The sequence below is a fragment of the Heterodontus francisci genome, unplaced genomic scaffold, assembly GCF_036365525.1.
Source record: "Heterodontus francisci isolate sHetFra1 unplaced genomic scaffold, sHetFra1.hap1 HAP1_SCAFFOLD_106, whole genome shotgun sequence".
Classification (NCBI taxonomy): domain Eukaryota; kingdom Metazoa; phylum Chordata; class Chondrichthyes; order Heterodontiformes; family Heterodontidae; genus Heterodontus; species Heterodontus francisci.
The window spans coordinates 1,597,403-1,619,443 of NW_027140940.1; the positions used below are offsets into that span (position 1 = coordinate 1,597,403).

The following is a 22,041-nucleotide window of genomic DNA, read 5'->3' on the forward strand; positions in this document are numbered from 1 at the left end:
ACTGTATGAAATGGTCATGACAACAAAGTTAGAGTCCGGGACTCTTCAACATAACCCCTAACTATCACCGAAATCCAAAGTTTCCAGCCCTGAGTTTGGGGGAGAGGGTATGGGGTAATGGGAGTGGAGAGGTGGGTGGTTCGGGATTGCGGGTGGGGGCACTCTTTAATCGTATTGAGTTCAGGATGTTCGGGTTCTTCAGTACCAAAGTGAGTCAAATACTGCCTTGTTAAGGGGAAATTGCAATCACCATTTCTCTGGAATTTAACTCTTGCATTTGTGAATAAGTCTGAAGATTTCAGGTACAATATGAACTGAACACCCATAAACAGGGTTATTGTTGGGTCAATGCTGACATTTAAAGGCACTATTGATGAGTTCATCTATCACTTTGCTGATCATTGTGAGGTGGCTGATTGGGTGATAAGTTTAGACTTTGTGGATAAGATACAGCCGGTTAATGTTTTATATTGTCCAATATGTCAGTGTCAGTTGCTTTGGAATTGCTTTGCTCAGACAGCTTGTTATGATGTTCAGCTCTTCAGCTGCTATTGGTGGAATGTAGTCACAACCCAGAGTATTCACTGTGTTCCACTATTTCAGCGTCATGTTAACACCAAGTACAGTAAACTGAATTGGCGGGACAGTGACTCTGTGAGGGTGACAATCTCTCAAGGAGTCCAAAGAAAATTACTCACTTGGCAGTTTGCATTCTCTTTTAAACTCGTGCTAAATAATCCTCAGTGTGCTAAGAATTACACTGACAACCAATTTAAGATTGTAAGATTTAGGCTTGCAGTGTGGTGCATTTGTGCATACTGGAAGCTACATATATTAATACACAGGGCTCTGTTCTTTGCAGAAAGAAAGAACATGTACACACATTGTGCCTGTTTCAGCTAAACAAAATAAGCGACAGCCATTTGCTGGTTCATCCGTCGGAGCAACGCCTTGACCAATCAGAGTGAAGCTGCCTGGTTTAAATTTCAAACAAAGCTTGTCCGTTAACTGTCAGTCACCCTAAACATGTGCTTTCTCCATGGCAATGCCACTAAGAATCAGAGTTCACTTGCCAACCAATCAGCACTTTCTTCTCATACAATATAAAGTTGTTGCTTCCCCTTACATTGGTATTCTCTCAGATTGTCCTGATGAGTACAAGACGAAAAGCTTCTGCAACATGTCTCTATTTTCAGCAATAAATATAAATTATAATTCTGAAATTCATTAACATTTCAGTTTTTCAGTCTCATAATTAATTGAATCTGCTGCCAAATCTTTATTTAAATGAAATGAAAGGTAAATTTGCAATACCACCAATAAAAGTTAGCCAGCCAATGGTACAAAGGATTTGTTCATTTACCACTCATATTTGCAGATTAATTTCCAGTAAGTGAAACCTGGAACCTGATAATGGTGGGTGTGAACATCCTGTTCAGGGCCAAGACTATTACTTATTAACTGGAGATTGTCTCTCTGATTTTATGATCATTGCTCTCTTGCTAATAACTGACCAGCTTTATAAACTAACTGTAATGATGGAGAAGGGGATTGAAGTACTCCATGGCAATCCAGATCAGGGGAACATTGTAAAAAGCCTGATACTGAGATTAATACAGCTGGGATTCGAAAGATTTGCATTTATGGTGAATTAGAATCGACTCCAAGAAACTGCTCAAGATCTAAAGGGAAGATAATTCCGAATAAATAAACGTGTTCAATCAGATGGTTCACTTTACCCTTCTCTATGAAGTGTTATCCCAATAAACTAACCACAATCTTTGTCCATTGCTATCTCTGCCCATTTATAGTTTGATAATAGAGGATTTATGGTGAACAATGAAACCGAATTCAGGATAAAGATTTGATTCCAGCTACCAAACATGGTTTCAATGTGGGGTCTTCCGAACAGTTTGGGGGCAGTTTAGTCATTGTTGCCACAATTACTTTTAATGACTTTGGTTAAAGGATCAGGACAATCCAATCTGAATGAGACAGTGTCCGATTCAGATTCAGCCCTGTGCCAGGAAATAAGGTGGGGAAGGATTGAACTGATCAGGATGAAAGTTGTGTTTATGACTTCATTGTGCAACTGATCTTTACCCAGGGTGTGTTCATTACCTGCAGAACCCATAACACTGACTTACCCGGCGACTCTTGGGCTAGAATCAGGATCGTGACCAGACCAGCAATATGTTGAGAACAATCATTGTCCTTTACTGTAGAGAAATGAACACATCACGTTTTATGTAGTTTCCCCCCATATTTTCCATCTGGGATTCAGATCAGGCTACAAGCCTGCAGCTACTTCTGTAATTATTTAAATACTTCGCCCATTATTTTTAAATAACCACCCCATTCCCTTCCTAGTCCCCATGTTAGTTGACATTGTTAATGTCAAGGGTTCCGAAGAAGGGTCACTGACCCGAAACGTTAACTCTGCTTCTCTTTCCACAGATGCTGCCAGACCTGCTGAGTGAATCCAGCATTTCTTGTTTTTGTTAATGTCTTCCTCTCTTCAGGAACTGTCCTCCTCTGTTTCTGTTGTCATTACCCTCTCATCAACAGAAACACCCTTGAACCCTCTGTCGTTACAAACTACCATCCTATCTCCAAACTCTCTTTCCTGTCAAACTCATGAACGTGTTGTCACATCCACAATGCCTGCCCATCTTTCCAGGAATGCCATGTTTGAGTGACTGCCAATCAGGTTTCTGCCCAAACCACAGCACTGATGCAGGCACTTATCAAAGTTACAAATGATATCCTTTGTGACTGTGTTTGTTTGAAGTTCCTTCACGACCAGTCTGCAGATTTTGACATGGTTGATGACACCATCCTCCTACAACGCCTCTCCTCTGTTGTCTAACTGGGTGGGATGATCCTCTCCTGGTTCCAATGCTCTCAAAACAATAGTAGCCAGAGAATCATCTTCACTCACTGTCAAAGGTTTCTCTTCTCACTCCAGTCACAGATTTTTCACATGGCTTGTCATACATATGGTATTTGATGAGCATAAATTTACTTGAATGAAATAAATATTGGGGAGACCTAAACCATTGTCTTCAGCCACTGATGTAAATTCTGTTCTCTAACTACTGGCAACATCCCTCTCCCTGGGAGCTGTCTGAGGCCGAGTCGAACTGTTTCCAACCTCGGGGTCCATTTTGACCCTGAATTGAGTTTCAGACCACACATACTCTGCATCACCATGACAGCTTATTTTCACCTCCTTAACATCGGCGACCTCTGCTCCTGCTTTAGCTCATCTGCTGCTGAGACATTCATCCTTATCATTGTTACCTCTCGACTCAAGTATTTCAGTGGTCTCCTGGTCAGAATCCCAGCTTGACCCTCCATAATCTTCAGCTCATCCAAAACTCTGCTCTCTGTATTTTAATGCACAGCTTGTCCCGTTCACCAATCAACCCTGCGCTCACTGACTGACAGTGGCTCCCTGTCCAGCAAAGCTGTGATTTAAAAATTATCTATTTCATTCAAATCCCTCAGTGGTCTCACCTCTCTCTATCACTGTAATCTCCTCCAGCTGAGATGCCTGCACTCCTCAAATTATGTCGCATGGCAGATTTTCACCATTGGGGCAATGTCTTCAGTTGCCGAAGTCCTAAACTCTGGAATTACCTCTCTAAATCTTTCCTCCTCTCTACCCCTCTTCTTTCCGTGGACACTCCTTAACACCTACATCTTTTACCAAGTCTTTGCGGGATTTAGTTTATTGGATTCTGATGAAAGATCATTGACCTGAAACACTAACACTGCTGTTCTCTCCACAGATGTTGTCTGACCTGCTGAGAATTTTCAACATTTTCTGTTTTTGTTTATCTCACTGGAAATGCCTGGATTACCAGCAGGGAGGAGCAGTGTGTGTGCAGGAAATCCCGGGTGTTCGAGGAAACCAGACTGTGTTTGAGCCTGGCCACTCTGCTAGTGATTATTTAAACAAAATAATAATCAGAAAATGTTGGAAAGAATCAGCAGGTCCTACAGCATCTATAGAGAGTGAAACAGAGTTAACCTCTCAGTATTGTGACCCTCGAGTTGAACTATGGGCATAATGGTTGAACCTGCGCAGGTGTTCTGTCAGCAGCAGAAAGAGCTGGACATCATTCAGGCTTGGGCTGGTAAGTGGAAAGTAAAGACCTGCTCGGGTATGCAAATGAAAGCTGACCCGGGCTCGACAGAACCACATCCGACCCAGGCCCGAGTCCTTTCATTCTTTCCCGTGCCCGACCCCACCTGACCTAACCACCAGAATGTTCAGTTAACCTAGCTTCCGTTTTTTCACTTTTTAAGCTTGTGCTAATAAGCAACAAAAACTATAACTGGACTCGAAAGGTTGTTTTAAAAAGTACATTAAGATTGGAGCCACGTGCCGGAGGTAGTGAGTCAAAGATTGTTACCAGAGAAGTTAGTGATTGTTTGGTCACTAGTTAAACAGAAACCCATGGAGTTGTGTCCAGACAGGTTGTCCCACATGGTGCCAGTATCTGTATGGCTGAAAATAAACACTGCATTGCCCGAAGGCTCAGAAAATATTATACATTACCTAGACTCCTGCTTTACAGGGTGAAATACTTGCTGCAAGTTTATCCAGTGAGCAGCTGAGATACAGAGACCAGGAAGGTCCTGAATGATTAATTATTATAAAATATACATTCCTATATTAAAGATGCTGTGCTCTACCTTCGATGGAATCACTCACTGCAGACTAGTGCAGAGTGTTTCCCACGTTGACGTCCTGGCTGTCACTGGATCATGAGTCCAGGCCTCTGGATTACTAGTCCAGTAATCTTTGAAATATCTCTCCTTGATTTAATATTGTCATCCTGTAGGTTAGATTTTGCAAACAAAAATATTAACTGATTTACGGCTGCTTCGTATTTCGTGGTGTCACATGAATTAAGTAATTACAATATATTCAAAATTAGATATCAATTGTTAAGTACCAATGCCCAGCTTTGTATATGAAAAATGCCTCTTAATTTCATTAATTATCCATAAACACTGAGGCCACATTAAACTAAAAGCAGCGATTTATCAGGTCTCACAATTAATTAAATATATTTCAAATTCAGAGCACAATTCTTTGTATTTCCCCAACAATCTCTTAATTTACCTCACAAGACTCCTTTACTTTTTTTATTCAATACAATATGTTTTGAGACAGGCACGAGAAGTCTTTCCAACCCCTAACGAGACGCAGTCAATTCATTTGAAAACTGTGCAATTAAAGAAAATGGCCAAGTTCCTATTAATGCAGATTGAAGCTGTTAAACTGCTTTTGTCACCAAGAATACAAAGTGCGAAGGAAAACCAAGAGATAAACCAAAACACAAAAAGGTTACATTTGTGTCAATGAAAATAGAACTCATTAAAAACATCCTATTACATAACAGTGCAGCAACTAATTACATTGTAAATATTTCATTCAGGTTAAAATGGCAAAGACTTTCAACACCCCTAAAATCAGGAAAAGGGCAAGAAAGGGCTAACCGGATAATTATGAGCCTGGGCTGAGTTCTGCTACAATGTACGCACAAACCGTTTATTGATTAGTACACAGTAAGTTGAAATACCAAGCAGAGTAGGAAGCACACTTCAAAAGATATGCGGTTTCTAGTGTTTCACAAACATTTGTTACGCAAGGCTGTGACAGTGTTAGAGTGTGTCCAACCCGGTGTGACCCGACCCAAGCCCAAATGCCAGACCTGGAAGAGCAACCCGACCCGACCCCGGCACGTCATCGGGTCCTGTCTGGTTTGGGTCAGGTAGCCATACTCTAGTGGCAAGTAACATTCACGCCACATAAGTGCCAGGCAAAGAGCATCTCCAGGAAGAGAGAAACTAACCATCTCCCCTTGGCATTACCATTGCTGCATCCCCCACTGAGATAAACGTACAAACATATGAAATAAGAGGAGGAGTAGGTCACTCAGCCCCTCGAACCTGCTCTGCCATTCAACAAGATCATGGCTGATCTGATTGTAACCTCAACTCCACATTCCCATCTACCACCGATAACCTTTCACTCCTTCGCTTATCAAGAATCTATCTACCTCTGTCTTAAACATATTCAAAGACACAGCTTCCACTGCCTTTTGAGGAAGAGAGTTCCAAAGATTCGCAACCCTCTCCTTATCTCTGTCTTAAATGGGTGACCTCTTATTTCTAACAGTGACCCTTAGTTCTAGATTCTTCCAGAAGAGGAAACATCCTTCCTACATCCACCCTGTCAAGACCCCTCAGAATCTTATATGTTTGAATTAAGACACCTTTACTCTTCTAAACTCCAGCCTAGCCTGTTCACTCTTTTCTCAAAAGACAAGCCGCCCATTCCAGGTATTAGTCTAGTAAACTTTCTGTGAAATGCTTCCAATGCATTTCCATCCTTCCTTAAATAAGGAGACCAATGCTCTACACAGTACTCCAGATGTGGTCTCAGCAATGCCCTGGATAACTGAAGTGCAACCTCCCTACTTTTGTATTCCAATCCCCTCGAAATAAATGATAACATTCTATTAGCTTTCCTAATTATGTGCTGTACCTGCATACTAACCTTTTGCGATTCATGCACTAGGACACCCAGATCCCAATGCACCTCAGAGTTCTGCAATCTCTCACCATCGAGATAATATGCTTTTTTATTCTTCCTGCCAAAATGGACAATTTCACATTTTCCTGCATTATACTCCATTTGTCAGATCTTTGCCCACTCATGTAATCTATCTATATCCCTTTGTAGCCTCCTTATGTTCTCTTCACAACTTATTTTCCTACCTATCTTTGTCATCAGCAAATTTGATAACCATACCTTCAGTCCCTTCATCCAAGTCATTTATATAAATTGTAAAAAGTTGAGGCCCCAGCACTGATCCCTGTGGCACACTGCTCATCACATCTTGACAACCAGAAAATGACCCATTTCTGCCTACTCCCTGTTTCCTGTTAGCAAACCAATCTTCTATCAATGCCAAAACGTTACCCCCTGCACCATGACTTTTTATTTTCTGCAATAATCTTTGATGTAGCATCTTATCAAATGCCTTCTGGAAATCTAAGTACAGTACATCCACCAGTTCCCCTTTATCCACAACACATGTTACTTCTCCAAAGAACTCCAGTAAACTGGTTAAACATGATTTCCTTTTCACAAAATCATGTTGACTCTGCTTGATCACCTTGAATGTTTCTAAATGCTCTGCTATAACATTTTTAATTATAGCTTCTAACATTTTCCCTATGGCAGATGTTATTCTCAGCTGAGTGCAGCTCCAACAACACCCAATAAGCTCAACACTATACAGGACAAAGCAGTCTGATTCATCAGCACCCCATCCATCACCTGAAGCATTCACTCCCTCCACCACCGGCACGCAGTAGAAGCAGTGTATACCATCTACAAGATGCAGTGCAGCAGCTTGCGAAGGCTCCTTTGACAGTACCTTCCTGACCCATTACCTCTGCCACCTACAAGGCCAAGGGCAGCAGATGCATGAGAACACCACCATCTGCAAGTGTCCCTCCAAGTCACACATCATTATGACTTGGACTTCGATCTCCAATTCTTCACTGTCTCTGGGTCAACATCCTGGAACTCCCTGCCTCACAGCACTGTGGTTGTACTTACACCACATGGTCTGCAGGGGTTTATGAAGGCGGCTCAACACCACCCTCTCAATGGCAAATAGGTATGTGAAATAAATGCTGGCCATGACTGCGATGACCACATCCCATGAAAGAATAAAATTAGCTACATAACGCGGTGTTGGTCAAAAGTGTGAGCGGAGCTTTGTGCTTCATGTTTGTGGATTTATAGGGAGGAGCTGTCAATCTCCTGATCATAGGCAATAGGAGGAGCGGACTAACTGAGGATCATTAATTGATGCAGAGTTCTGGCTCAGTAGTGGCAGTGAGCATGCTCCACCTCGGCCACCAATTGTATACAGCTCTTTATGTAAATGAAATGTCCAAGAATTTGATATCCAATAATTCATCATGGATCAGTAAAGAAGGTTTCTGTAGATAAAAATCGGTCAGTAACTTATTGATCGATACTGAACCATTTATGTAAACATCCAAAAATTGAAGAGATTCTATCCTTCTTAAATAATTTATTACACTATTGAATCATCAATCTCCAATTCCCCAATCACATCTATTGTATCTCGAGAGTGATCCTGATAAATCCTCAATCTCCAATTCCCCAATCACATCTATTGTATCTCGAGAGTGATCCTGATAAATCCTCAAACTCCAATTCCTCAATCACATCTATTGTATCTCGAGAGTGATCCCGATAAATCCTCAAACTCCAATTCCCCAATCACTTCTATTGTATCTCGAGAGTGATCCTGATAAATCCTCAAACTCCAATTCCTCAATCACATCTATTGTATCTCGAGAGTGATCCTGATAAATCCTCAAACTCCAATTCCTCAATCACATCTATTGTATCTCGAGAGTGATCCTGATAAATCCACAAACTCCAATTCCCCAAATAATGTTCATATTTCTAGAGATAGTGGTTTGATTTCTCTTCAAACAAAGAGTAGGCTGTATTTAATTACACACTCTACTGGAAATCATTCAGTTACTGATTCTAATTTTCACTCAGATATTTTATTATAATCATGTAAAGGTATATTGTCCACTTGTGCATGTAAATTATGATTCATAGTAAAAGAAAAGCAAGTTCATTGCTTGTGGCATCTAATTTTACTCATTCACTGCATGCAGTATCTCTAATTGGGAACTGAAGACAGAGACATGTGGAATGAACTGTATCGAACCAGGGACTGAAGATCAAGTCATGGGAAATGAACTGTTACTAACTGGGGACTGAACCTTGAGACATGGGGAATGAACTGTTACTAACTGGGGACTGAACCTTGAGACATGGGGAATGAACTGTTACTAACTGGGGACTGAACCTTGAGACATAGGGAATGAACTGTTACTAACTGGGGACTGAACCTTGAGACATGGGGAATGAACTGTTACTAACTGGGGACTGAACCTCGAGAGACAGGAAGTGAACTGTTACTAACTGGGGACTGAACCTCGAGACATGGGGAATGAACTGTTACTAACTGGGGAGTGAACCTTGAGTCATGGGGAATGAACTGTTACTAACTGGGGACTGAACCTTGAGTCATGGGGAATGAACTGTTACTAACTGGGGACTGAACCTTGAATCATGGGGAATGAACTGTTACTAACTGGGGACTGAACCTTGAGACATGGGGAATGAACTGTTTCTAACTGGGGAGTGAACCTTGAGTCATGGGGAATGAACTGTTACTAACTGGGGAGTGAACCTTGAATCATGGGGAATGAACTGTTACTAACTGGGGACAGAACCTTGAGACATGGGGAATGAACTGTTTCTAACTGGGGAGTGAACCTTGAGACATGGGGAATGAACTGTTACTAACTGGGGACTGAACCTTGAGACATGGGGAATGAACTGTTACTAACTGGGGAGTGAACCTTGAGTCATGGGGAATGAACAGTTTCTAACTGGGGAGTGAACCTTGAGACATGGGGAATGAACTGTTACTAACTGGGGACTGAACCTTGAGACATGGGGAATGAACTGTTACTAACTGGGGACTGAACCTTGAGACATGGGGAATGAACTGTTACTAACTGGGGAGTGAACCTTGAGTCATGGGGAATGAACTGTTTCTAACTGGGGAGTGAACCTTGAGACATGGGGAATGAACTGTTACTAACTGGGGACTGAACCTTGAGACATGGGGAATGAACTGTTACTAACTGGGGACAGAACCTTGAGACATGGGGAATGAACTGTTTCTAACTGGGGAGTGAACCTTGAGTCATGGGGAACGAACTGTTTCTAACTGGGGACTGAACCTTGAGACATGGGGAATGAACTGTTACTAACTGGGGACTGAACCTTGAGACATGGGGAATGAACTGTTACTAACTGGGGACAGAACCTTGAGACATGGGGAATGAACTGTTACTAACTGGGGACAGAACCTTGAGTCATGGGGAATGAACTGTTACTAACTGGGGACTGAACCTTGAGACATGGGGAATGAACTGTTACTAACTGGGGACTGAACCTTGAGTCATGGGGAATGAACTGTTACTAACTGGGGACAGAACCTTGAGACATGGGGAATGGACTGTTACTAACTGGGGACTGAACCTTGAGGCATGGGGAATGAACTGTTACTAACTGGGGACTGAACCTTGAATCATGGGGAATGAACTGTTACTAACTGGGGACAGAAACTTGAGACATGGTGAATGAACTGTTACTAACTGGGGACAGAAACTTGAGACATGGGGAATGAACTGTTACTAACTGGGGACTGAACCTTGAGACATGGGGAATGAACTGTTACTAACTGGGAACTGAACCTTGAGTCATGGGGAATGAACTGTTACTAACTGGGGACTGAACCTTGAGACATGGGGAATGAACTGTTACTAACTGGGGACTGAACCTTGAGACATGGGGAATGAACTGTTACTAACTGGGAACTGAACCTTGAGTCATGGGGAATGAACTGTTACTAACTGGGGACTGAACCTTGAGACATGGGGAATGAACTGTTACTAACTGGGGACTGAACCTTGAGTCATGGGGAATGAACTGTCACTAACTGGGGACTGAACCTTGAGTCATGGGGAATGAACTGTTACTAACTGGGGACTGAACCTTGAGTCATGGGGAATGAACTGTTACTAACTGGGGACTGAACCTTGAGACATGGGGAATGAACTGTTACTAACTGGGGACTGAACCTTGAGACATGAGGAATGAACTGTTACTAACTGGGGACTGAACCTTGAGACATGGTGAATGAACTGTTACTAACTGGGGACTGAACCTTGAGACATGGGGAATGAACTGTTACTAACTGGGGACTGAACCTTGAGACATGGTGAATGAACTGTTACTAACTGGGGACTGAACCTTGAGACATGAGGAATGAACTGTTACTAACTGGGGACTGAACCTTCAGACATGGTGAATGAACTGTTACTAACTGGGGACTGAACCTTGAGTCATGGGGAATGAACTGTTACTAACTGGGGACTGAACCTTGAGTCATGGGGAATGAACTGTTACTAACTGGGGACTGAACCTTGTGACATGGGGAATGAACTGTTACTAACTGGGGACTGAACCTTGAGTCATGGGGAATGAACTGTTACTAACTGGGGACTGAACCTTGAGTCATGGGGAATGAACTGTTACTAACTGGGGACTGAGCCTTGAGACATGGGGAATGAACTGTTACTAACTGGGGACTGAACCTTGAGACATGAGGAATGAACTGTTACTAACTGGGGACTGAACCTTGAGACATGGTGAATGAACTGTTACTAACTGGGGACTGAACCTTGAGACATGGGGAATGAACTGTTACTAACTGGGGACTGAACCTTGAGACATGGTGAATGAACTGTTACTAACTGGGGACTGAACCTTGAGACATGAGGAATGAACTGTTACTAAGTGGGGACTGAACCTTGAGACATGGTGAATGAACTGTTACTAACTGGGGACTGAACCTTGAGACATGGGGAATGAACTGTTACTAACTGGGGACTGAACCTTGAGACATGGTGAATGAACTTTTACTAACTGGGGACTGAACCTTGAGACATGGGGAATGAAGTGTTACTAACTGGGGACTGAACCTTGAGACATGGGGAATGAACTGTTACTAACTGGGGACTGAACCTTGAGACATGGGGAATGAACTGTTACTAACTGGGGACTGAACCTCGAGACATGGGGAATGAACTGTTACTAACTGGGGAGTGAACCTTGAGACATGGGGAATGAACTGTTACTAACTGGGGACTGAACCTTGAGACATGGTGAATGAACTGTTACTAACTGGGGACTGAACCTTGAGACATGGGGAATGAACTGTTACTAACTGGGGACTGAACCTTGAGACATGGTGAATGAACTGTTACTAACTGGGGACTGAACCTTGAGACATGAGGAATGAACTGTTACTAACTGGGGACTGAACCTTGAGACATGGTGAATGAACTGTTACTAACTGGGGACTGAACCTTGAGACATGGGGAATGAACTGTTACTAACTGGGGACTGAACCTTGAGACATGGTGAATGAACTGTTACTAACTGGGGACTGAACCTTGAGACATGAGGAATGAACTGTTACTAACTGGGGACTGAACCTTGAGACATGGTGAATGAACTGTTACTAACTGGGGACTGATCCTTGAGACATGGGGAATGAACTGTTACTAACTGGGGACTGAACCTTGAGACATGGTGAATGAACTGTTACTAACTGGGGACTGAACCTTGAGACATGGGGAATGAAGTGTTACTAACTGAGGACTGAACCTTGAGACATGGGGAATGAACTGTTACTAACTGGGGACTGAACCTTGAGACATGGGGAATGAACTGTTACTAACTGGGGACTGAACCTTGAGACATGGGGAATGAACTGTTACTAACTGGGGACTGAACCTTGAGACATGGGGAATGAACTGTTACTAACTGGGGACTGAACCTTGAGACATGGGGAATGAACTGTTACTAACTGGGGACTGAACCTTGAGACATGGGGAATGAACTGTTACTAACTGGGGACTGAACCTTGAGACATGGGGAATGAACTGTTACTAACTGGGGACTGAACCTTGAGACATGGTGAATGAACTGTTACTAACTGGGGACTGAACCTTGAGACATGAGGAATGAACTGTTACTAACTGGGGACTGAACCTTGAGACATGGTGAATGAACTGTTACTAACTGGGGACTGAACCTTGAGACATGGGGAATGAACTGTTACTAACTGGGGACTGAACCTTGAGACATGGTGAATGAACTGTTACTAACTGGGGACTGAACCTTGAGACATGGGGAATGAACTGTTACTAACTGGGGACTGAACCTTGAGACATGGGGAATGAACTGTTACTAACTGGGGACTGAACCTTGAGACATGGGGAATGAACTGTTACTAACTGGGGACTGAACCTTGAGACATGGGGAATGAACTGTTACTAACTGGGGACTGAACCTTGAGACATGGGGAATGAACTGTTACTAACTGGGGACTGAACCTTGAGACATGGGGAATGAACTGTTACTAACTGGGGACTGAACCTTGAGACATGGGGAATGAACTGTTACTAACTGGGGACTGAACCTTGAGACATGGGGAATGAACTGTTACTAACTGGGGACTGAACCTTGAGACATGGGGAATGAACTGTTACTAACTGGGGACTGAACCTTGAGACATGGGGAATGAACTGTTACTAACTGGGGACTGAACCTTGAGACATGGGGAATGAACTGTTACTAACTGGGGACTGAACCTTGAGACATGGTGAATGAACTGTTACTAACTGGGGACTGAACCTTGAGACATGAGGAATGAACTGTTACTAACTGGGGACTGAACCTTGAGACATGGTGAATGAACTGTTACTAACTGGGGACTGAACCTTGAGACATGGGGAATGAACTGTTACTAACTGGGGACTGAACCTTGAGACATGGTGAATGAACTGTTACTAACTGGGGACTGAACCTTGAGACATGGGGAATGAACTGTTACTAACTGGGGACTGAACCTTGAGACATGGGGAATGAACTGTTACTAACTGGGGACTGAACCTTGAGACATGGGGAATGAACTGTTACTAACTGGGGACTGAACCTTGAGACATGGGGAATGAACTGTTACTAACTGGGGACTGAACCTTGAGACATGGGGAATGAACTGTTACTAACTGGGGACTGAACCTTGAGACATGGTGAATGAACTGTTACTAACTGGGGACTGAACCTTGAGACATGAGGAATGAACTGTTACTAACTGGGGACTGAACCTTGAGACATGGTGAATGAACTGTTACTAACTGGGGACTGAACCTTGAGACATGGGGAATGAACTGTTACTAACTGGGGACTGAACCTTGAGACATGGTGAATGAACTGTTACTAACTGGGGACTGAACCTTGAGACATGGGGAATGAACTGTTACTAACTGGGGACTGAACCTTGAGACATGGTGAATGAACTGTTACTAACTGGGGACTGAACCTTGAGACATGAGGAATGAACTGTTACTAACTGGGGACTGAACCTTGAGACATGGTGAATGAACTGTTACTAACTGGGGACTGAACCTTGAGACATGGGGAATGAACTGTTACTAACTGGGGACTGAACCTTGAGACATGGTGAATGAACTGTTACTAACTGGGGACTGAACCTTGAGACATGGGGAATGAAGTGTTACTAACTGAGGACTGAACCTTGAGACATGGGGAATGAACTGTTACTAACTGGGGACTGAACCTTGAGACATGGGGAATGAACTGTTACTAACTGGGGACTGAACCTTGAGACATGGGGAATGAACTGTTACTAACTGGGGACTGAACCTTGAGACATGGGGAATGAACTGTTACTAACTGGGGACTGAACCTTGAGACATGGGGAATGAACTGTTACTAACTGGGGACTGAACCTCGAGACATGGGGAATGAACTGTTACTAACTGGGGAGTGAACCTTGAGACATGGGGAATGAACTGTTACTAACTGGGGACTGAACCTTGAGTCATGGGGAATGAACTGTTACTAACTGGGGACTGAACCTTGAATCATGGGGAATGAACTGTTACTAACTGGGGACTGAACCTTGAGACATGGGGAATGAACTGTTTCTAACTGGGGAGTGAACCTTGAGTCATGGGGAATGAACTGTTACTAACTGGGGAGTGAACCTTGAATCATGGGGAATGAACTGTTACTAACTGGGGACAGAACCTTGAGACATGGGGAATGAACTGTTTCTAACTGGGGAGTGAACCTTGAGACATGGGGAATGAACTGTTACTAACTGGGGACTGAACCTTGAGACATGGGGAATGAACTGTTACTAACTGGGGAGTGAACCTTGAGTCATGGGGAATGAACAGTTTCTAACTGGGGAGTGAACCTTGAGACATGGGGAATGAACTGTTACTAACTGGGGACTGAACCTTGAGACATGGGGAATGAACTGTTACTAACTGGGGACTGAACCTTGAGACATGGGGAATGAACTGTTACTAACTGGGGACTGAACCTTGAGTCATGGGGAATGAACTGTTTCTAACTGGGGAGTGAACGTTGAGACATGGGGAATGAACTGTTACTAACTGGGGACTGAACCTTGAGACATGGGGAATGAACTGTTACTAACTGGGGACAGAACCTTGAGACATGGGGAATGAACTGTTTCTAACTGGGGAGTGAACCTTGAGTCATGGGGAACGAACTGTTTCTAACTGGGGACTGAACCTTGAGACATGGGGAATGAACTGTTACTAACTGGGGAATGAACCTTGAGACATGGGGAATGAACTGTTACTAACTGGGGACAGAACCTTGAGACATGGGGAATGAACTGTTACTAACTGGGGACAGAACCTTGAGTCATGGGGAATGAACTGTTACTAACTGGGGACTGAACCTTGAGTCATGGGGAATGAACTGTTACTAACTGGGGACAGAATATTGAGACATGGGGAATGGACTGTTACTAACTGGGGACTGAACCTTGAATCATGGGGAATGAACTGTTACTAACTGGGGACAGAAACTTGAGACATGGTGAATGAACTGTTACTAACTGGGGACAGAAACTTGAGACATGGGGAATGAACTGTTACTAACTGGGGACTGAACCTTGAGACATGGGGAATGAACTGTTACTAACTGGGAACTGAACCTTGAGTCATGGGGAATGAACTGTTACTAACTGGGGACTGAACCTTGAGACATGGGGAATGAACTGTTACTAACTGGGGACTGAACCTTGAGTCATGGGGAATGAACTGTCACTAACTGGGGACTGAACCTTGAGTCATGGGGAATGAACTGTTACTAACTGGGGACTGAACCTTGAGTCATGGGGAATGAACTGTTACTAACTGGGGACTGAACCTTGAGACATGGGGAATGAACTGTTACTAACTGGGGACTGAACCTTGAGACATGAGGAATGAACTGTTACTAACTGGGGACTGAACCTTGAGACATGGTGAATGAACTGTTACTAACTGGGGACTGAACCTTGAGACATGGGGAATGAACTGTTACTAACTGGGGACTGAACCTTGAGACATGGTGAATGAACTGTTACTAACTGGGGACTGAACCTTGAGACATGAGGAATGAACTGTTACTAACTGGGGACTGAACCTTCAGACATGGTGAATGAACTGTTACTAACTGGGGACTGAACCTTGAGTCATGGGGAATGAACTGTTACTAACTGGGGACTGAACCTTGAGTCATGGGGAATGAACTGTTACTAACTGGGGACTGAACCTTGAGACATGGGGAATGAACTGTTACTAACTGGGGACTGAACCTTGAGTCATGGGGAATGAACTGTTACTAACTGGGGACTGAACCTTGAGTCATGGGGAATGAACTGTTACTAACTGGGGACTGAGCCTTGAGACATGGGGAATGAACTGTTACTAACTGGGGACTGAACCTTGAGACATGAGGAATGAACTGTTACTAACTGGGGACTGAACCTTGAGACATGGTGAATGAACTGTTACTAACTGGGGACTGAACCTTGAGACATGGGGAATGAACTGTTACTAACTGGGGACTGAACCTTGAGACATGGTGAATGAACTGTTACTAACTGGGGACTGAACCTTGAGACATGAGGAATGAACTGTTACTAACTGGGGACTGAACCTTGAGACATGGGGAATGAACTGTTACGAACTGGGGACTGAACCTTGAGACATGGGGAATGAACTGTTACTAACTGGGGACTGAACCTTGAGACATGGTGAATGAACTGTTACTAACTGGGGACTGAACCTTGAGACATGGGGAATGAAGTGTTACTAACTGAGGACTGAACCTTGAGACATGGGGAATGAACTGTTACTAACTGGGGACTGAACCTTGAGACATGGGGAATGAACTGTTACTAACTGGGGACTGAACCTTGAGACATGGGGAATGAACTGTTACTAACTGGGGACTGAACCTTGAGACATGGGGAATGAACTGTTACTAACTGGGGACTGAACCTTGAGACATGGGGAATGGATTGGTACTAACTGGGGACTGAACCTTGAGTCATGGGGAATGAACTGTTACTAACTGGGGACTGAACCTTGAGACATGGGGAATGAACTGTTACTAACTGGGGACTGAACCTTGAGACATGGGGAATGAACTGTTACTAACTGGGGACTGAACCTTGAGACATGGGGAATGGACTGTTACTAACTGGGGACTGAACCTTGAGTCATGGGGGAATGAACTGTTACTAACTGGGGACTGAACCTTGAGACATGGGGAATGAACTGTTACTAACTGGGGACTGAACCTTGAGACATGGGGAATGGACTGTTACTAACTGGGGACTGAACCTTGAGTCATGGGGAATGAACTGTTACTAACTGGGGACTGAACCTCGAGACATAGGAAATGAACTGTTACTAACTGGGGACAGAACCTTGAATCATGAGGAATGAACTGTTACTAACTGGGGACTGAACCTTGAATCATGGGGAATGAACTGTTACTAACTGGGGACAGGACCTTGAGACATGGGGAATGAACTGTTACTAACTGGGGACTGAACCTTGAGTCATGAGGAATGAACTGTTACTAACTGGGGACTGAACCTTGAATCATGGGGAATGAACTGTTACTAACTGGGGACTGAAACTTGAGTCATGAGGAATGAACTGTTACTAACTGGGATTGAACCTTGAGTCAAGGGAAACGAACTGTTCCTAACTGGGGACTGAAACTTGAGACATGGTGAATGAACTGTTAGTAACTGGGGACTGAACCTGGAGTCAAGAGGAATGAACTGTTACTATCTGGGGACTAAAGATTGAGACATGTGGAATGTACGATCTTCTCGAACCAGAGACTGAAGAATTAATTTCTCACATGTCGTGGCTGTGGCATTAAAGAGACATGGAATGTCGGAGCACAGCTAGATTTTTTTTTTAGATTTAGATTTAGAGATACAGCACTGAAACAGGCCCTTCGGCCCACCAAGTCTGTGCCAACCATTAACCACCCATTTATACTAATCCTACACTAATTCCATATTCCTACCACATCCCCAACTGTCCCTATATTCTCCTACCACCTACCTATACTAGTGGCAATTTATAAAGGCCAATTTACCCATCAACCTGCAAGTCTTTTGGCTGTGGGAGGAAACCGGAGCACCCGGAGGAAACCCACGCAGACACAGGGAGAACTTGCAAACTCCACACAGGCAGTACCCAGAATTGAACCCGGGTACTGGAGCTGTGAGCGGTGCTAACCACTGCGCCACTGTGCCTTGAGGCTGTTTATTCAATTCAATATTTATTGTAGTTAAGTTTGTTCCCGTTATTATTAAACGTTAGAGAACAAATGAACGTTACATTTATCTTGAGACTATCAGTAATATTCTCATTTTCTGCCCTGCTATAATTAGATCTCCTGGTGAATGACGGAGTGATGAGAAAGGTCCACAGCTGGAAGTAAACAGGGATTGTCGACTGAAGAACAACAGCAGGTGAACCAGCACAGGATTGTGAGAACACCAACCAGAGAGAATAGTTTCTACAGATTGGAAAGTAGCTAATATAACCGCACTATCTAAAAAGGGATGTAGAGAGAAAACAGAATTGTAGATCAGTCAGCCCGACGTCGGTAGTGGGAAAAATTCTAGAGTCCATTATCAAACATTTTATAGCAGAACACTTAGAGAACAGTGGTAGAATCGGATAGAATCAGCATGGATTTACGAAAGGAAAATCATGCTTGACAAATCTACTGGAATTCTTTGTGGATATAACTAGTAGAGTTGATGTGGGGGGCAGTGGGGAGTGGATGTGGTTTATTTGGACTTTCAGAAGGCTTTCGACAAAGTCCCACATAAGAGATTAGCATGTAAAATTAAAGCGCATGGGATTGGGGATAATGTATTGCGATGGATAGAAAATTGGTTGGCAGACAGGAAACAAAGAGTCGGAATAAACAGGTCTTTATCCGAATGGCAGGCAGTGACTAGTGGGGTACCACAGGGATCAGTGCTGGGACCCCAGCTATTCACAATATATATTAATGATTTAGATGAGGGAACTAAATGTATTATTCTCCAAATTTGCAGATGACACAAAAGTGGGCGGGAGGGTGAGTTGTGAGGAGGATACAGAGAGGCTTCAGGGTGATTTGGACAAGTTGAGTGAGTGGGCTAATGCATGGCAGATGTAGTATAATGTGGATAAATGTGAGTTTATCCACTTTGGTAGCAAAAATAGGAAGGCAGATTATCTGAATGGCTATAAACTGAGAGAGGGGAATATGCAGCGAGACCTATGTATTCTCGTACACCAGTCGCTGAAGGTAAGCATGCAGGTACATCAGGTGGTATAAAAGTCAAATGGTATGTTCGCCTTCATAGCGAGAGAACTCGAGTCCATGTCTTTCTGCAATTATACAGGGTCTTGGTGAGGCCACACCGGAAATATTGTGTTCAGTTTTGGTCTCCTTATCTGAGGAAGGATGTTCTTGCTATAGAGGGAGTGCAGCGAAGGTTTACCGGACTGATTCCTGGGATGGTGGGACTGACGTATCGGGAGAGATTGAGTTGGTTAGGATTATATTTGCTGGAGTTCAGAAGAGTGAGTGGGGATCTCATAGAAACTTATAAAATTCGAACAGGACTTGACAGGGTAGATGCAGGAAGGATGTTCCCGATGGTGGGGGAGTCCAGAACCAGGGTCATAATCTAAGGGTACGGGGTAAACCTTTCAGAACTGAGATGAGGAGAAATTTCTTCACCCAGAGGGTGGTGAGCCTGTGGAATTCACTACCACAAAAAGCAGTTGAGGCCAAAAAATTGTATGTCTTGAAGAAGGAGTTAGATATCGCTATTGGAGTGAAAGGAATCAAAGGATATGGGGGGAAAGCGAGAACAGGTTACTGAGTTGGATGATCAGCCATGATCATAATGAATGGCAGAGCAGGCTTGAAGGGCTGAATGGCCTACTCCTGCTCCTATTTGCTATGTTTCTATATTTCCGATTCAAAGAGCTTTCATAGATCAACTGGGGAGAAAGGTGAAAGAAAGTCCCATTTACTTGGAAAAACACTGGTCCTGCAGACAGTACACAAAGGTTACAGGGTGAGGCAGGAAATGGTGGGAGAATGAGACTGACTGAGTCTGACCAAGGGGAACAATTCTCCAGCATGAGGCTGAGCAATGGATTGTGAGATCAATTTTTGTCTCAAAACACACAGGATTGAGTGAATTTTGTGTGTATTTTAGAGTTAAGATGTTTCCCATCTTATGGTATCTAGAACTGGGCGGCACAGTTTGAAAATAAGGGGTTTCCCATTTAAGACGGAGATGAGCAATTTCTTCTCTCTGAGGGTTGTTCATCTTTAGAATTCTCTACTCCAGAGAGCAGTGGAAGCTGGGTCATTGAATATATTCATGGCTGAGTTAGTCTGATTTTTGATCTACAAGTGAGTCGAGAGTTATGGATGACCAGCAGGAAAGTGAAGTTAATGTCACAATCAGATCAGCTCTGATCTTACTGATTGGTGAAACAGGCACCAGGGGTCAAATGACCTACTCCTACTCCTGCTCCTGTTTCTTATGTTCTTATGTTCAGGGATTGTTTAATTCAGCAGTTAAATGGTTAATGTGCTCATGTACAGAAACAGCCTTTCCCTCAGCTCACAGACAAGACACTAGTCCCTGGCTCAAACTGTAAACCTCAGGAATTCAATAGGGATTTTAACAAACAATCTCCCAGATGGAAATGTAACAATTTATTTCTCATTATTTGTCTGTTAAATTGCATTTCCCTGGAAGAAGAGATAAAATAAATTATAACTGACGTTGTTCACAGCTGAATTGGCCAAAAGTTGTCAAACTGGTTGAATTCGGTTTCACTAGAAAGGCCTTTCCCTGTTCTGAACCAAATGAGGAATAGTTGAGTTGAAATCCATCCTGAGGGCAGGAAGCATCTTTCACACAGAGGCTGGAACTCGGAATCTCACAGAATAAGGATCAGATCAAATTCCCAACTTGTAATTTGTTAAAATCAAACAAGGAACTTCTGCCTGATTGGTTATTTCAGTATAACTAGGACAGAGCTTTCAACATCCACATGTAAATAAAGAGATATAAACTCCCTGCTTCATCAAGGTGAGGTTCATGTAGCAGCAAAGCCTCATTTGTGTGTTTACTCTTTCATTTCTCTCGTTTCTTCCTCTCTGAAGCCTGTTGCATTGCCCGGCTGCCGGGGGTGCAGTTACTCTGCAGCTGTGGGCTCACACTGTGACTGAAACGGTGCATTTTAAACCAGGGATATCAGGGTTAAACCCTACTGGGCTCCAGCAGTCACAGGCACATTTGAAGAGAGGTTGTGAATCAGAAAGCAGGAAAAAGAACTCTGGGGATTTACCCCATTCTGGTCCAGAGGCACCTCATTCCTACTGTTGGTATTCATAGTTCAGACAGACTGTGTTGGGAACCTTGTCCTTCCAACTTGGTACATTTTCTTTTATCTTTTTGACTTACTGAACTGTTCATTACCCAGTACATTTTAATTTAACTGATCAAAGGTGGGATCAGAAGTTCAGACCAAACACAAAGTTCAGCTCAGTAAACTATTAACACATTTGCACTGGCAAATTATCCCTCTCTGCCAAGCACCTGGAAAATCAGCCTATAGTTACTTGAGGCCGGAATGAACACAATCCAGTCACAGAATAGGAGTAACTTCCGAGAGAGAACTTGTTCCCGATTCATTATTACAATGAATTATTGTTTAATGCAGCAATGTCAGTTTGTCAGTTTCAGACAGTTAGGAATGGATGTGAATGAGCTGAGAATGGAGCAGGGACTTGTGTTTTTACTGAAATAAGTTCATGTTAATGAGATCATTTGTCAAACTTACTGAATAAAAACAGACGCCAGA

At 43.3% G+C, this 22,041-nt stretch overlaps 1 protein-coding gene across 1 annotated transcript in view; it reads left to right on the forward strand.

The window, feature by feature from the left end:
• Window positions 1-4,065: 4,065 nt before the first annotated feature.
• LOC137361434 (NACHT, LRR and PYD domains-containing protein 3-like) overlaps window positions 4,066-22,041 on the forward strand; it is a 105,248-nt gene continuing 87,272 nt past the window's right edge. Inside the window, 2 exon segments of the mRNA XM_068026294.1 lie at window positions 4,066-4,142; window positions 18,540-18,620. The gene's annotated coding sequence lies outside the window, so the exon portion shown is untranslated.